Genomic DNA, 14,434 nt, shown 5'->3' with positions numbered 1-14,434 from the left:
GGATAAGAAAGATTAAATTCTTACCCAAGTTCACACAATGGGCAGCTGTCAGAGCTGAGTTTTCAAAGCTTAGCTGTCTGAATTTCAACCCATCCTTTCAAATGTTATATATGAACTTTAATTAGAAAGAATGTTATAAAATAATTAAAAAGCATTTGTTGGTGTCAACACAGGAAAATTCGGGTACTATTTTTAATGTTAGAAACTTGTACACGACTTAAAATGTGTCACAAAAATAAATTCACTTTGCAAAGGAAAAAGCAGAAGATGATGCATACTTCTGAAAGGCAAAACACAGTTACAAGTCTTTCAATCCTGACTCTCAAAAGATGTCAAACTTTAATACAGTGAAAGCTCACCAAATATTAATTCTTTTGAACACTGAGTCAAAATTCCCACTGCCTAATTAACAGCACCAGGCCAGGAACTTGAGTCTCTCCCTTAGCTAGAAAGTAAACAAGATTTCTCCTTCATTTACTTTTCACTTCAAATAAACTAAAATACTCTCTGCAAGCTATGTTTGCTTGGCCTAAAGGTCACTTGGAACTTAAGTTAAATAATGTCTGTGGAGACTGCACAAAAATGTTTCCCAGAATTAGACGTCTCTAAAAAAAAGCTTTAAAGTGCTTTTGGGTTTTTCAGGCAGTGGCCTTGAATCTCACACTTGGAAATATGTGGTAAACATGTTACATTTGAAAAGAATATAAAAGCACATTTCAGCCATAGTTAATCCTTCAGAATCAGCACTAATCTACTTGAGGCATATATCAGGGGTGAGCATCCACCATCTCACTCAGAGGGACTGGCTGCGTTTTAATTGCTGAATCATGATCAAGGATGAGGAATGTCACCCTTGCTGGCTTGAATAATACAAGATTTGAAGCTCTACAATTGAACCTGCTGTTCATCTGACAAGTTTATGAACTCTTATTTTGTGTAAGATGTTTATTTGATTGATACAAAATAAAACCTCCAACTATCTCTACCCAGATCCACTGAGATCATTTGTTAGCCAGGCATGGTAGTTCATCCCTAAAATCCTAACACTTGGGAGGCTGAGACAGGAGGATCACTTTGATCTCACATTCTGCCAGATTACAGACTGAGTCCCAGGTGACCCTTGGATGTAACAAGACCTTTCTTCAAAACAAAACGCATATATATCATATATATATATATATATATATATATATAGTGTATCAATACATATATATGTATGTATATGCATATATATTTCTTTTATAAAAATATAGTATCTAAATATCTTACTTTTATGTATCTCAAAAGATAAAACTCTATCTTATTTGTTCATTATTTTTTGGATGTGATTTTCTATGAGCTGTGTTCATGAAACATTTTAGAAACAATGGTTTTACTTATCTACATGATATATGCTTCACGAATATTGACTGCAACAACTGAATAACAGCATAAACTTTTATCACATGTTCAGGCAGGAAACATAATCCCTGATCCAATACTTCTCAAGTTCTCAAAGAGTCTTGAATTAGAGTACAACAATTTCATTTCAGACCAGATGCTCACTGTCACAAAGTACCCAACTTGAATAAGTAATGTTGCCCATAGGAAATGCTAATATTGAATAACAAGCTTATCATTCATACCTGAGCTAAAGAGTTCTACCACCAACCAAATCAAGAGCCCCTAGTGAGCCAAGTCAAGTCAGATAATGAAGGAGTCGCAAACAGAGCAGGGAGCAAAAACTGACACCAGAGGGGACTCATGGCCATCTGGCCTAGCTGCTGTCTGTTCCATCCACCCATGACTATGACTAAAGGAGTGAACCCAGGTGGAATAAATTAGGAGAAAAAAAAACCTGAAGAGCTAACCATGTAAGATCTTCACTTTTCTAGTGTCTGTCTGTGCTGCCTTCAAACTGTTAATTTGATGTAAAATGTTTGCACCAGCTCAGGTGTGTAGGCTTGAACTGATTCCAGGAGAGTCAAGTATACAGAATATCTAGTACCCAAAATAAACAGAGTGGTGAAAAGGGGGAATTAAATAACAGGTAACAGGTAATGCACTCTCTGTGGCAAGTATTAGACAAGGGTTCCCTTGCACATGCAAAGTCTTTTGTAACAGAGGGTCTGGTAAGCTGCTACTTAGTCACAACTTAAGTCTTCAACAATTTAAAGAAAGTATTTGCCCACATTACATATATGAAAAGCAATAGTTGCCATTAAGAACTTCTAAGGCATGGCCTTAATATTCGATGACCAACATGTGACTCTATGCTTACCCTGAGGATCAAACCATCCCTGGCTAAAACACTGACCTGATTTATCCTATTAGATAAACTTACTAAGTATTCTGTCCATGTGAGTACCACCCAACTAAGTACATTTGATACTGGCAAGCTATTACTTAAACTCCAAGGCGTGCAGATACTTGTCTGGTGATTCACAAGCCAATTCACATCAGGGAACTTATATTTTATAGGCAACAAATGACATAAAGTCATTCTTCAGAGAAAACTAGAAACATTAATTGCATTTATCTACCTCTTTCACAGAAGAGGAAGAACATGCAGGTTTTATTGATATATGTCAGGCCATGATTTTGATAATACAGTCTCTCTCTCTTCCCCCTTCTCTCCTTCTTCCTCTCTTACCCAGTTCATATAAATGGATAACTCTGTTGCTGGAATTGATGCCCATCAGTGCAATCAAGAAGCTTAAATTCTATGGTTTATTATCCAAACTTTGTAATATTACTTTCTTGCTCTTGTAAAACTAACTCCACAATTGTGAGAGTTTTAAGCCTTTTTATGATTCATACTTGGTTTTTCATGATAATCCTAAAGTGTCAAAATATAGCTAAGGCTAATGCTTTGGTTCACTGAAAATCAGATATTTTTATATTTAACACAAGAGGCTTTCAGCACAACAAGGTGAATCTGATAGGAACAGTCAAAATACATTCTCTGCAGTGTGAGAAATGACCTGCTGGAGAGGAGACCAGTCAGTATAGGGAAGCATGTCTCTGCTGATAGGAAAATGCAATCTAAAATGGTTGCAGAACTACTTATTCTCAAAGGTGTTCACCCTAGCACAGCTTTAGTCATCTTAATGTTTTACTGATTTCTTGACTTTGAGTTAAATAAAGTTGTTACTAAAATGAGATAAACTCCTTTGCAAATGCAATTGCTTATAACCTGCTTTACAGCTTAATAAAAGTCCCATTTTATTAATTCCTTCATAATACAACTTATTCTAAGGTAGATGCAACCTGGTAAAATACAAATAAAAATGATTTCTACTGGGAAGATTTTTTAAGATTTTCATACATGAGTACATATTTATCTGATTTACACTCCTATCTTTCTCCCTGTGCTTTCATTAATGTTTCCCTACTCATTCTCAAGGTCATGAAGTCTTCTATTTTAATTATTATTGTTCTGTACACAGAGACAGACAGAGAGGGGGAGAGAGGGAGAGAGAAAGAGAGAGAGAGAGAGAGAGAGATCAAGTCAACCCATTTATTAATTCTACAAACTTCATCAGATCAATTCTCAGCTTTTCTTCATTTGTTTTGGACCTAAACTTTTGAACTTTGCCAATTCCCTCTCCATTCACACGCCTCATTGTAAATTTCTACAACCCTTACACTGCCTCCCATGGACACACTTGTATCCTTATTTAATAGCGTCCATTACTGTGAGCTGTGTCCATTTAGAAAGAAATTAAAATAGATTTGTAAATAAGATCTGTCATCCTCGCAAAGAGGTTCTGTTCGGATTTTAGAGGGCAGAATCTTGTGCTTAATATTGTATAAAAATAGTTTTTTTTAAAAAAATACTTACTTCAAAGTTAGGCCAGTTAAAATAATCACACATGCAAAGATCATACCAACTTTCTTCGACGATATTCTACCATTAAGTAATAGCAAATTTGATATGCAGTTGTGTTTAAGAAATAAACAAAGAAACTAAACTAAAATTTTTTGTTTTCTCATTCTCAATCAGACAATTAATTCTGTCCTCTCCCCAGTCTCTTTGTCCTGAGAGACATAAAAACTCACAAACACTGTCAAATCCAACCATGGATTCTGAGGAGACAGAGTGTTTCACCACCTGATTCCCAAATTAATGTCCTTTTGTTTGACTAAATGGCAAAACATGAAACATGAGAAATGTTATTTTGTATCTTTCTTCTTTTTTTCTCTTCATAGTGTCAGATCGTTGTTTTTAACAGTTCCCTGAAATAGGAGCATACTGTCTACCTTTTCCTGAGAATGCAGACAGTTAAAGAGTTTGGATCTGCCCCTCTCCCTAGTCACCATTGAAACCTGGTCTCAATTGTAAAGGAGAAAAATGAGCATGCGGATATGCAGGGCCCCACCCCAGATGCTGGGGAGGTTTGTTCTTTGTTTTTCTAGTTTGCTGAAGCTAGAGTCCATTTTCTCTATCAACATCTATCCTTCCTTCTTCCATCCTTTCTCTTTAGCTGAGGTACCATAAAGTATACTTTTTGTCCAATTTTATACAGCACTTTTAAGCGCCGGAGGGTTGTCAGCTTTTATTATCTGTATAAGCCTGGAGCCACTGGTTGTGTACCATCTTACCATTAGGAGTGGAGATCGGGAGCATTTTTCTCATCACTGAGCCTGTTCAGAAATCCGAGTTTGTGTTCATGATGATTTAAATAGGCTTCCCCTGGAACTGAGCGCTTGCACTGCTTGGGGGCAGAGAGCAGCATGCTGAACCAGCACACGCAATGAGAGAAGTTGTGTAACCAGCCCATGTCAAGTACTTGCTAAAGGGAATACTCAAGGCTACTGTTCTGAGTGCCTTTCTCCTACCCTGTGACTTCCCACACACTGCTGGATTGCTCCTTTCTTTGTAAGTACATGCTTTTTGGCCTTTGAAAATAGATCACTTGGAGGAAACAGACAAACAGACCTCTTTAGTTTTGAACATAAAGAATGAGAGTTTTTACTTCTAGTGCAGACACTTAACGTAATTCAGCTACATAACTGATCCAAGTCTCTCATCCAATAGTGGCCCCTCTTTAGTAAGACAATAGTCAGTTCTACTTCTCTGTATTGTTGTAACAAAGAAATGTAGCATGCAAAAATGGTTTCTTAAAACTTATTTCAAAGAAGAAATATTAAAATAACCCATTGTGTAGTATGGCAATTATTTGTATAATTAATAATTATACAAATATTAATAAATGTGGTTTATGGTAGTTTTTTAAATTTATTATTGAAAACCTGGCCCAATATTGTTGCTACAGCAAATAGCTAATCTCAGCAGTAAATCTGTCACCCACTTATAATTAATATTTTCTTCTTGGTTTGCCAAGAACTTTCTCTAGCTCATTAGAGCCTAGGTGAAGCCATGTTTGCATCTGACTTGGACCCTGGTTTGTAATCCATGAAGCATTTTCTATAAGCACTGTGTGTCATGTCAAGCTCGCAGGTCATGTCTGTAGAGTCCTGCAATGTGAACACATTAAGCTCCAGTTACTTCCTTTCCGAAATCAGTCTCAGTCAATGAATTCTTCTCTTCATTGAGAAAACCTGAAAGCTGCCCATGTGTGTAAAGCCCATCCTCCTTAGGATGCAGGGTAGAGCTTATACGTCCGACTACCACTTGATACAGAATTCAAAGGGAGGAAGAACCAATACTTACTTGATAAAGTAAACATTGATTTTTCCTCTCCAAACCTCTTACAATAAAACTAACTTGTTTTTCTCTTGCCCTACGACATCACTGCTGGCTTAAAGGCCTTTATAGATTTTTTTTTTTCATAACAACCATTACTTCTTTTATGGTCAAAATGCCATCTCGCCTCATCTTTGAGAATAAACAGTTCCTACTTTGATTCTGTGATCTTTCATCTTGCTTGCCTTTTATCAACCTGTCTCTGCCACCTGCCATCAAAGTCGTGCGATCACAATCTTCCCAGGTTGGGTCATACTGTTTTTCATTGTGTTGATGCTTTTAATCTCAGAATGCAGTCTATCAGACAATCACTTTCCGACAACCACAGGCTATTCACTTGGATATTTGTAATGTAGCTGCTTCTCCACATTAACACATTAACATGGCTTCCATTATTTCTTTAAATGGGCACATAATTTATAATAAAATATTTTATGATTCTTCACATCATCATTTTATACAAAGTCTCCCTCCTGTTTCAGGCCATGAATAATTCTAAGACTTGATGAATGGTTATGTTATTCATTTATTCAATGCTTTGTACTTTGTACAATGTTTTCAAATAGATTAATTTGTTTTATCTCAGTTACATCCTGAGGCACATCGAACAGGATTTTTTTAAAATGATTTTTAGTGTTTTTTAAAGATAAAGAAATTATGACTCAGGGGGCTACACAGCTTCCTGGGGCTCTCCGTAGTAATAGACACGACTGACATTGAAGTCCATGTTTTCTGACTTTTTACCCTCTATGATTCATATTAAACTAGTCACTGCATATCGCCATTGCAAGGTACATGCTTTAAAAATTTGAATATTGTGATCATTGGGGCAGATTCTTAATGCTATAACATCCGATCCAAAGTAGGTCACAAATACTAATTTGTCAGGAAGCATAGTGAAATGAGAAGGATTGAGATTCAGAAAACCCAAATTTATAAATCTGTGTCTTTAATGAGCCACTCTGTTGTCTTATGAACCAGCCAACACAGACTCTAATAGTTTTTATAGTAATAACTTGCTTGTGGCAAATAAGGTACATCCACTGGTTAAGAGCTATGAATCAGGAAGCGGTAGCCGTTTGCATAATCTACTCCTACTCTTTAGATAAATGTAGGTACATTTTTCTGCATCTGGCCATCTGTTTTGAGTTCTGAGCTCTGCAAACATGCTTCCATATCCAACTGGCTACTATTTTATTCCCACTAAGTTTCTCCCTTACTCTCTTAAGTATCTCTGTATAAATGCTATACCAGGAAGATTGAGAGGGAATTGTGAGATATCACATATAGCACCTCAGTTTCAAGATGGAAAATCTTGTTCCAAGGCAGACTAAGTGCTCAAGAGTGAGGTATGTAATGGATTTGAATTTCAAAGCCAGCCTGACTCAGATGTATGTGCATTTCAAAAGGAAAACATTTTGATATAGAAGCAAATCTTGGAATCAGAGGAAAACATTCCAGGAAACGATTCTTGATAGACAGAAGAGAAGCTAAGTCAAATAAGATAGATCTATCTTTAGCTATCCCAAGTTAAAGCAGGACCTAATCTCATAGAAATCCAGATTGTCATCACTTAGAACATGTATGAGGAAAGGTGATCTAGAATGTGGAATGATTTCAAAGAAAGATCAACATCATCAGCATGCCCACACAGGCTGTGTTATCACTCTTCCTCTCTCAGTAATTCTCCTGTTTTTCCCAACTTTGACCTCTTCTCACTAGACCATGACCTCATTTTATTTTCAAATTAGATTACAGGTAACAATGAACTTTAATTGTACACTCTCAAGTTTGGATGGTGCATTACTCACTGAAACCTTCATTTACTTTCAGATTTATTTGTCTGTGAGCTGCAGAAGGAAATAATTTACATAAAAATTACATATAAATATATCTACACATATGTGCACACTCCTACACACATATGTGAATGTGCACACTTAAAAGTTTCAGTTGGCATTTACTTAAGTTACATGCATACTAATTTATGCATTGGTATGCTGTGTTTGGTTCTCTTAAAGCTGGTTACCAATAATTTAATTTACTGCCATCTTTAATAAGTTAAAAGGCGAATTTAAAAAATATAATTGCCTAAATTAGGGCAGAAAGAAGTTCATTTAAATAAATAAATTTATTTCCAAACTACAAATTATTAAAAGATAGATACTTTCTCTTTTGCATAATTTTTCTATTACTAAAATTTTAAAATACATTTTGTCTAAAAAATACAATGTGTCAATCAAAGGAATCAATAAAAGACAAGATTAAAATGTAAAGGCCCTACTAAGCCATATATAATTTTTATTATCAGCCTATGAGGATAAGGGTAGAGCACTGCTGAAGAAAACATTAACATATTTGTGATCTAGGAGGCAAGTTGTCAGAATAGCAGAAATGGACAGTATAGTAATTTCTAATTACTGAACTGCCTTTACTTAGTATTCATATCACTCATCTCGCAAAATTGAGTCTAGCACAGACTAAGAGTCTAAGCACCAATGGCTCAGATGGAAAGGAGATGAAATGCATGTGTTATTCAATATCATAACAAGGAAACCAAGGACAATAAGACTTCAAATTCCAAGTTAAATGCTGGGCAATGACCTCTTTTGTTGTCTCATGGGGCAGGTCAAGTCTTCTAGAAAAATGTATAACCAAAGTCATTATGAACTTTCGCAACTTCATTTCAATACATGCATGCTTTACAACGTGCATGGAAACAAATCAGATTTCCCTCATCTTTCCTGTTTAGCTAGCCTTGTATGCATACCTTTACTTACTACTTTTCTATCTTTAAACCTTTAAAAATGTGCAGGCCAATCACCTATACACCATCAATTATACTCCTTCTCTACCTTCAGTAGAGACAAATCATGTAAAATTTGGTGTAATGAGTCCTAGGTACACCAAGACCCTAATCTAGCATTACTATAAAGGATGAATCTGCCTTTTCTGAACTGGAAAATCTACAGACAGTGGTGGGTTCTCAGTCTCACAGACATGGCTCCCAGGAGGAGGGATAGACTACCCAGAGATGCTCTTATCCAATCAATAGCAAAGCCCATGCAGCAATAGAAGCATAATAACTAAGCACTCCGTTGATACATAGTCCTGTTTTGTTCTTTCTTCCTATACAATATGTGCACAGAATTACCAACCTGCAGTTGTCTTGTCTCTAGTGAAGTTGCAAACAAACCCAAAAAGAACAAAAACTCTTCTGAGAAAGCTTTCATACTAAACTATTATAGTATTTGAAATTGAAAAAAAATATATCCTACATTTCTACAAAATCTGACCCAAGTTACTTCCAGGCATTTTGTCACTAGATCGAAAGCAAGAAAAACAAATTTGAAACACAAATAAATGCCTTGCAGCTGAATAACCTACTGTATGGGGATGGCAGTTTTTTACTGTGTTATTTTTCAGCCAAAAAAAAGCAAAAACAAAACAAAACAAAACAACCTAGTGCAGGATACAGTATCCTGAGTCCTGCATGAAGCATTTTATCATATTATATTAAATATGTCCATAGCATCAAAGTTGACAACTCCACAAAAATCTGTCATTTGAAAACCTTTCCTCTCACCTGAGCTTTTAAATAACTCTGTTAATTTCTGTTGTGAAACATTTAAATATGAATTTTAAAATTATGTGTATGTGGGTGAGTGTCAGAGTGTTCACCTGAGTGCAGGTGTCTACTGATCCAAGAGGCATCAGATGCCCTTAGCTGGTTGAGTTGGCTGATCTAGACATTGGAGACCAAACTCAGGTCCTCTCCAAGAGCAGCACATGCCCTTAACTACTGAACCATCTCTCTTTCCAGACCCAGTGTCTTCCTTTTTTAAAACTTGATTATGTATTTAATTAGAGATGTCAGTTTCAAAGTTTTAAATTTAATTTAAAATTTTAGAAGCAATCCAAGTTATTTAAAACTAGTAAAAAATAAAAAAAAAATACCTTGTAACCTCTGAGTGGTGCCAGAGCAGTCTCTAGTATGGGTACTACCTCCAAGTGATATGTTTCTAGCCCTGAATTGTGTCGCCTTTTCTTGACCAGTGTGAAATTTTGTGGAGAAATGTGCTAAGGGAATGTGAACTGCTTCACACCTATATTCCATATGTTTATAAAAAAAATCTTATGTTCCAATTATGCTGAACAGAATGGGAAATACCTGTTAAGAATCATCTGCTAAGAAACATTAAAGTCACATTATGCATTCTTCCTTCATGTTTCATCTCCTAAAAATGCAGGAAAATGAAATCCAGAGCTATACCATCCAAGTACACACAGAATCACCAAGTTTAACTTTTCTTGTTTTCATACCCCAAAGTCCTCTCTTTCTTCATGGGATTCTATCAAAATCTTTTAAATGGCAATGAAAAATCATATAAAACTTTGTTCAAGATTTCTTGTTAACATTTTTGAAAATGACTTTTTTTAGCTTAATCCCTCTCTTATAAGCCAACAGCACTCTACCCCTCTCTTTCTGAAAAAGCACAAAGCAATAATTTTGCTGTTTAAGGTTTAGTCACTGTAACTTCTGTTTCTTTGGAAAGCTGGCTCCCGATTCTGTAGGGGATCTTATACAAAACCACCTGACTCAGAGTTCTATCTTACTTTACAAAAGCAACTCAATTGTGTTTTGAACTGATTTGCCTGATGCCGTCCTCCTTACTTCTCCAGTTCTCCAGTCCTCTTCAAACTACCAAAGTCTTTTCCTTTTTCCTTCCTTCCTTCCTTCTTTCCTTCCTTCCTTCCTTCCTTCCTTCCTTCCTTCCTTCCTTTTTTGTATTCATTTCTTCCCTTTTATTTTTTGTTTTGATACTGAAGATTGAATTCAGTTCATGAGTGCTGTGAGACTAAGCAAACTTTCTGAGTCTAAGGGTCTTTATTATAAGGAACTCTTAGAAATAGCTGACTCCTCCACATTTGAAAATAGGAACGCTCTTAGCCATATTTTAGATAAGGGACAAGCATTTTCTAAAACTGACCAAAAATTAGTGAACATATTTTCTCCTTCCACATACAAATACACCTTAGACTACATTATAAGTATTAGTACAGAGATTGAATTTCAGATTGAACTCAAATTTCATGACTTCTTGGTCCATTTTATCACATTATGTGCTACTACATTTTAATATATTGTTATAATTAAGAACATCAGCACAACCTAAATATTAGCTCAAATTTTGTATGCAGGTTGTTAACTTAGCTCATTTCCTGAACAAACAAAAAATTACCTTGAAGCTATACAACTGTTCTTAGCCAATTGAAATAAATGTGTCTCACACATACACACACATATGTGCAAACACAAACATACACAGAGAGTCTTACTTGGGGTTACTACTGTCATAATAAAACACCACAATAAAAATGAAGATGGGGTCCGGTCTCTCTGGGCTGGTGTCCTGAGCAGACCTTGGGCACAAGCTCTACAACCAGTCCCACAACACCCAGAGGAAGCTCCACTCCCAGGTGTTCAGACACTCTCAGGATCAGAGGTAAGGAGGACACAACATCTGTCCCAACACCTGGAGTAACTGGGACCAACCAACAGGACCAGGCAGGCACACAGGAACTCTGCCAGCAGAGTGGCTCGAGTTCCTTCCAGTATCTCTGGGTTGGTGTCCTGAGCAGACCTTGGGCACAGGCTCTGCACCCAGTCCCCCAAATGAAGCTGCTGCACTCCCAGGTGCTCTAACAAGCCCAGTGTCACAGGATCCCAGAATCACAGGATGACAGAGACAGCTTGACTCTGAGGAGTTCTGACTCAACCAGGATCACAGGAAGGACAGGCTCCAATCAGATTTAGCAAGGGCAGGTAGCACTAGAGTTAACCAGATGGCGAGGTGCAAGCGTAAGAAAATAAACAGCAAAAACCAAGGTTACTTGGCATCATCAGAACCTAATTCTCCCACCATAGCAAGTCCTAGAAACACCATCACACCAGAAAAGCAAGATTCAGGTATAAAATCACTTCTCATGATGATGGTACAGGAGTTTAAGAAAGACATAAATAGCACCCTCAAAGAAATACAGGAGAACACAGGTAAAGAGCTAGAAGCTCTTAAAGAGGAAACACAAAAATCCCTTTAAGAACTAGAGGAAAACACAATCAAACAGGTAAAGGAAATGAGCAAAACCATTCAGAATCTAAAAATAAACAATAAAGAAACAGTAAAGAAATCAGAAAGAGGGACAACCCTGGAGATAATAATCCTAGGAAAGAAATCAGGAATCATAGATGCAAGCATTACCAACAGAATACAAGAGATAGAAGAGAGAATCTCAGGAGCAGAAGACACCATAGAAAACATTGACATTTGCTTGACATTTGTACCTCTTGCATCAAGTTTGAAGAAGAAGACTTTATAAGTTACTCTTTCTCTGAGATGAATGCTTTTCCAATTTATCACAGCCAATGAATCAGATTCTTACCATCACCTAATGTCTGTGCCACCCTCCAAGCAGAACCGTTGTTCATTGAAACAGTTGGTGAATGACTTTATGAATAGACCATCTTAATACACACACCATTCCTTGAATGAATGTAACCTGTTCTCTGTGGGCTGAGAATAAAGTCACTCACTCAAGTCAAATAGTTTTGACCATAGCAGGAAATCTGTATCCAAAAATCATGTCTACAATTCATTCCTCAGCACAGCAGAACTGTCAACAATCAGCTTAGCTACAATGGAGGTAAAAATCCTTTGGTTATGTGAGGGTCATTGAAGTACAGCCTTATTACAATGAAATGCAATGTCTAAAAATTGTTCTTATTTTGGGCTTGTGCCACAGTAAGAGCCAAGATTTTAAACTCTACCAAATACAGAACAAACAAACAAAAAACATTATATATTTACGTTCATTTAAGAAAATACTAGTAGTGATGTATTATTTTGAAATATACAGTTAATATGTTTGGAGTTATTTAAAATTTATATTGAGAAAAATGTATGTATTTTCAGTATTGTTATAGACAAGCATCTACATTAGACTGTTAAATTGTTCTATATCAAACAACTTTTATAATTCTCATTTTTATTGTTATAATATTTTATAAATTTTAAGGAATATGACAAAAATGATATTGTAGGTATTGAAGGAGGTATCTGGGAGGAGTTGGGGTACAAAAGGGGAACAAGAATGTGATTTAATTGTATTTACTTAAAATATTTTTAAATGTTAACAAATTCAGATAAATTGAAATCATGTAACTTTTCTCATCATAATGCAATAAAAGTTAAAAAAATTAAAAAAATGAAGATGGGGAGGAAAGGATATATTTAAGTTATATTTACACATCATAGTTCATCAATGAAGGAAGTTAGGACAAGAACTTAGGAAAAACTGAAACATGGAGGCAGGAGCTGATGTAGAGACCATAGATGGGTACTGTTTACTGGCTTGCTCATTATGGCTTGCTCATCACAGCTTGCTCAGAATGCTTTTTTATAAAACCTAGGGCCTCCAGTGCAGGGACAGCACCACTCAAACAAGATGGACTCTCCTCCATCCGTCACCAATTAATAAAATGCCCTACAAACAGATCCTGTGGGGGCATTTTCTCAACTGAGATTTCCTCATTTCATATAACTCTAGCTTGTGTCAAGTTGACATAAAACTTGGATATATAGAGATATTACATTATATAATATTATACAATATTCTACTGTAGAATATTCTCTTTACCAAAGAATGAGCATTCATGCTCAATATGTCACTTGAAGAATGTATTGCATCCTTACTTTTCAGATGAATATAAAGACCCCCTCTAAGAAATAAAGCACCTTCACCAAACAAACCAACTAATTAAGTAATAGAGAAATAAATCATACTGTTTTATTACTCTTTGGCCTCAACCTGAAGCTACAGTAGCTAAGGACTTAAGGGTTTGATGATCACTAGGACATGCTCCATTCATAACCAGTGGTCTCCCTTGTATTCAGCTATTTCCTTAGAATATTCAAACAATCACTTAAACTTTAAGATTTTATAGCTACTGAGAACAGCGATGACTCAGCTAGTAGGAGTGCTTGCAGAGTCAGCCCCCAAGCCCAAGTTCAAGCCCTTGAACTATACAAAGAAAAAACAATTCCCAAAGGTTGTCTTTTGGCACCCACACATGTGCCACATATGTTTATGTCTATATTTGTAAATACACAACACACAAATCCACACACATAGTCGAAATAATAATACTTTTTAGGAAAATTTAAAGACTTCACAGATGATTAAGAGAAATGGGAATAATATATTAGAATGTAAGAGTGGTACTTTGAGATAAAAAATCATTGCATAAAATTTTAATTTCTAGATTAAAGAAAATGTTTGAGACTCCTTCAGTTCTTTATGAATTGCCTACCCTTGAGAATCTATGGCACTGCTCATTAAGTTGAATTTTCTAAATCAAAAGGGAAAGCATATTTTCAGAGAGAAACAGAAATAAAATTCAGACTTAGTGATGTCAGAATATTCACATCAAATTTTCTAATAACTGACTTTACTATTTAATTCCCAAATTGATTTTCATGACTGATTCTTCAAAATACCATTTGCTTATCTTAATGCCAGTGTCCTACTCCAGTGGGTTCAAGGACTCTGAGGACATAAAAGTGGCATCAGCATAATGAAGACAATGACCACCAGCATGCTATAAAGGAGATGGTCCCAAAGACCTCGAGCCTCTCTTATTCATTTCATTTCAAAGTCATAAAGCATACAAGATCAGTTTTATTT

The sequence above is a fragment of the Mastomys coucha genome, unplaced genomic scaffold (assembly GCF_008632895.1).
Source record: "Mastomys coucha isolate ucsf_1 unplaced genomic scaffold, UCSF_Mcou_1 pScaffold22, whole genome shotgun sequence".
Classification (NCBI taxonomy): domain Eukaryota; kingdom Metazoa; phylum Chordata; class Mammalia; order Rodentia; family Muridae; genus Mastomys; species Mastomys coucha.
The sequence above is the reverse complement of the archived record's forward strand: the minus strand, read 5'-3'. Positions refer to the sequence as shown.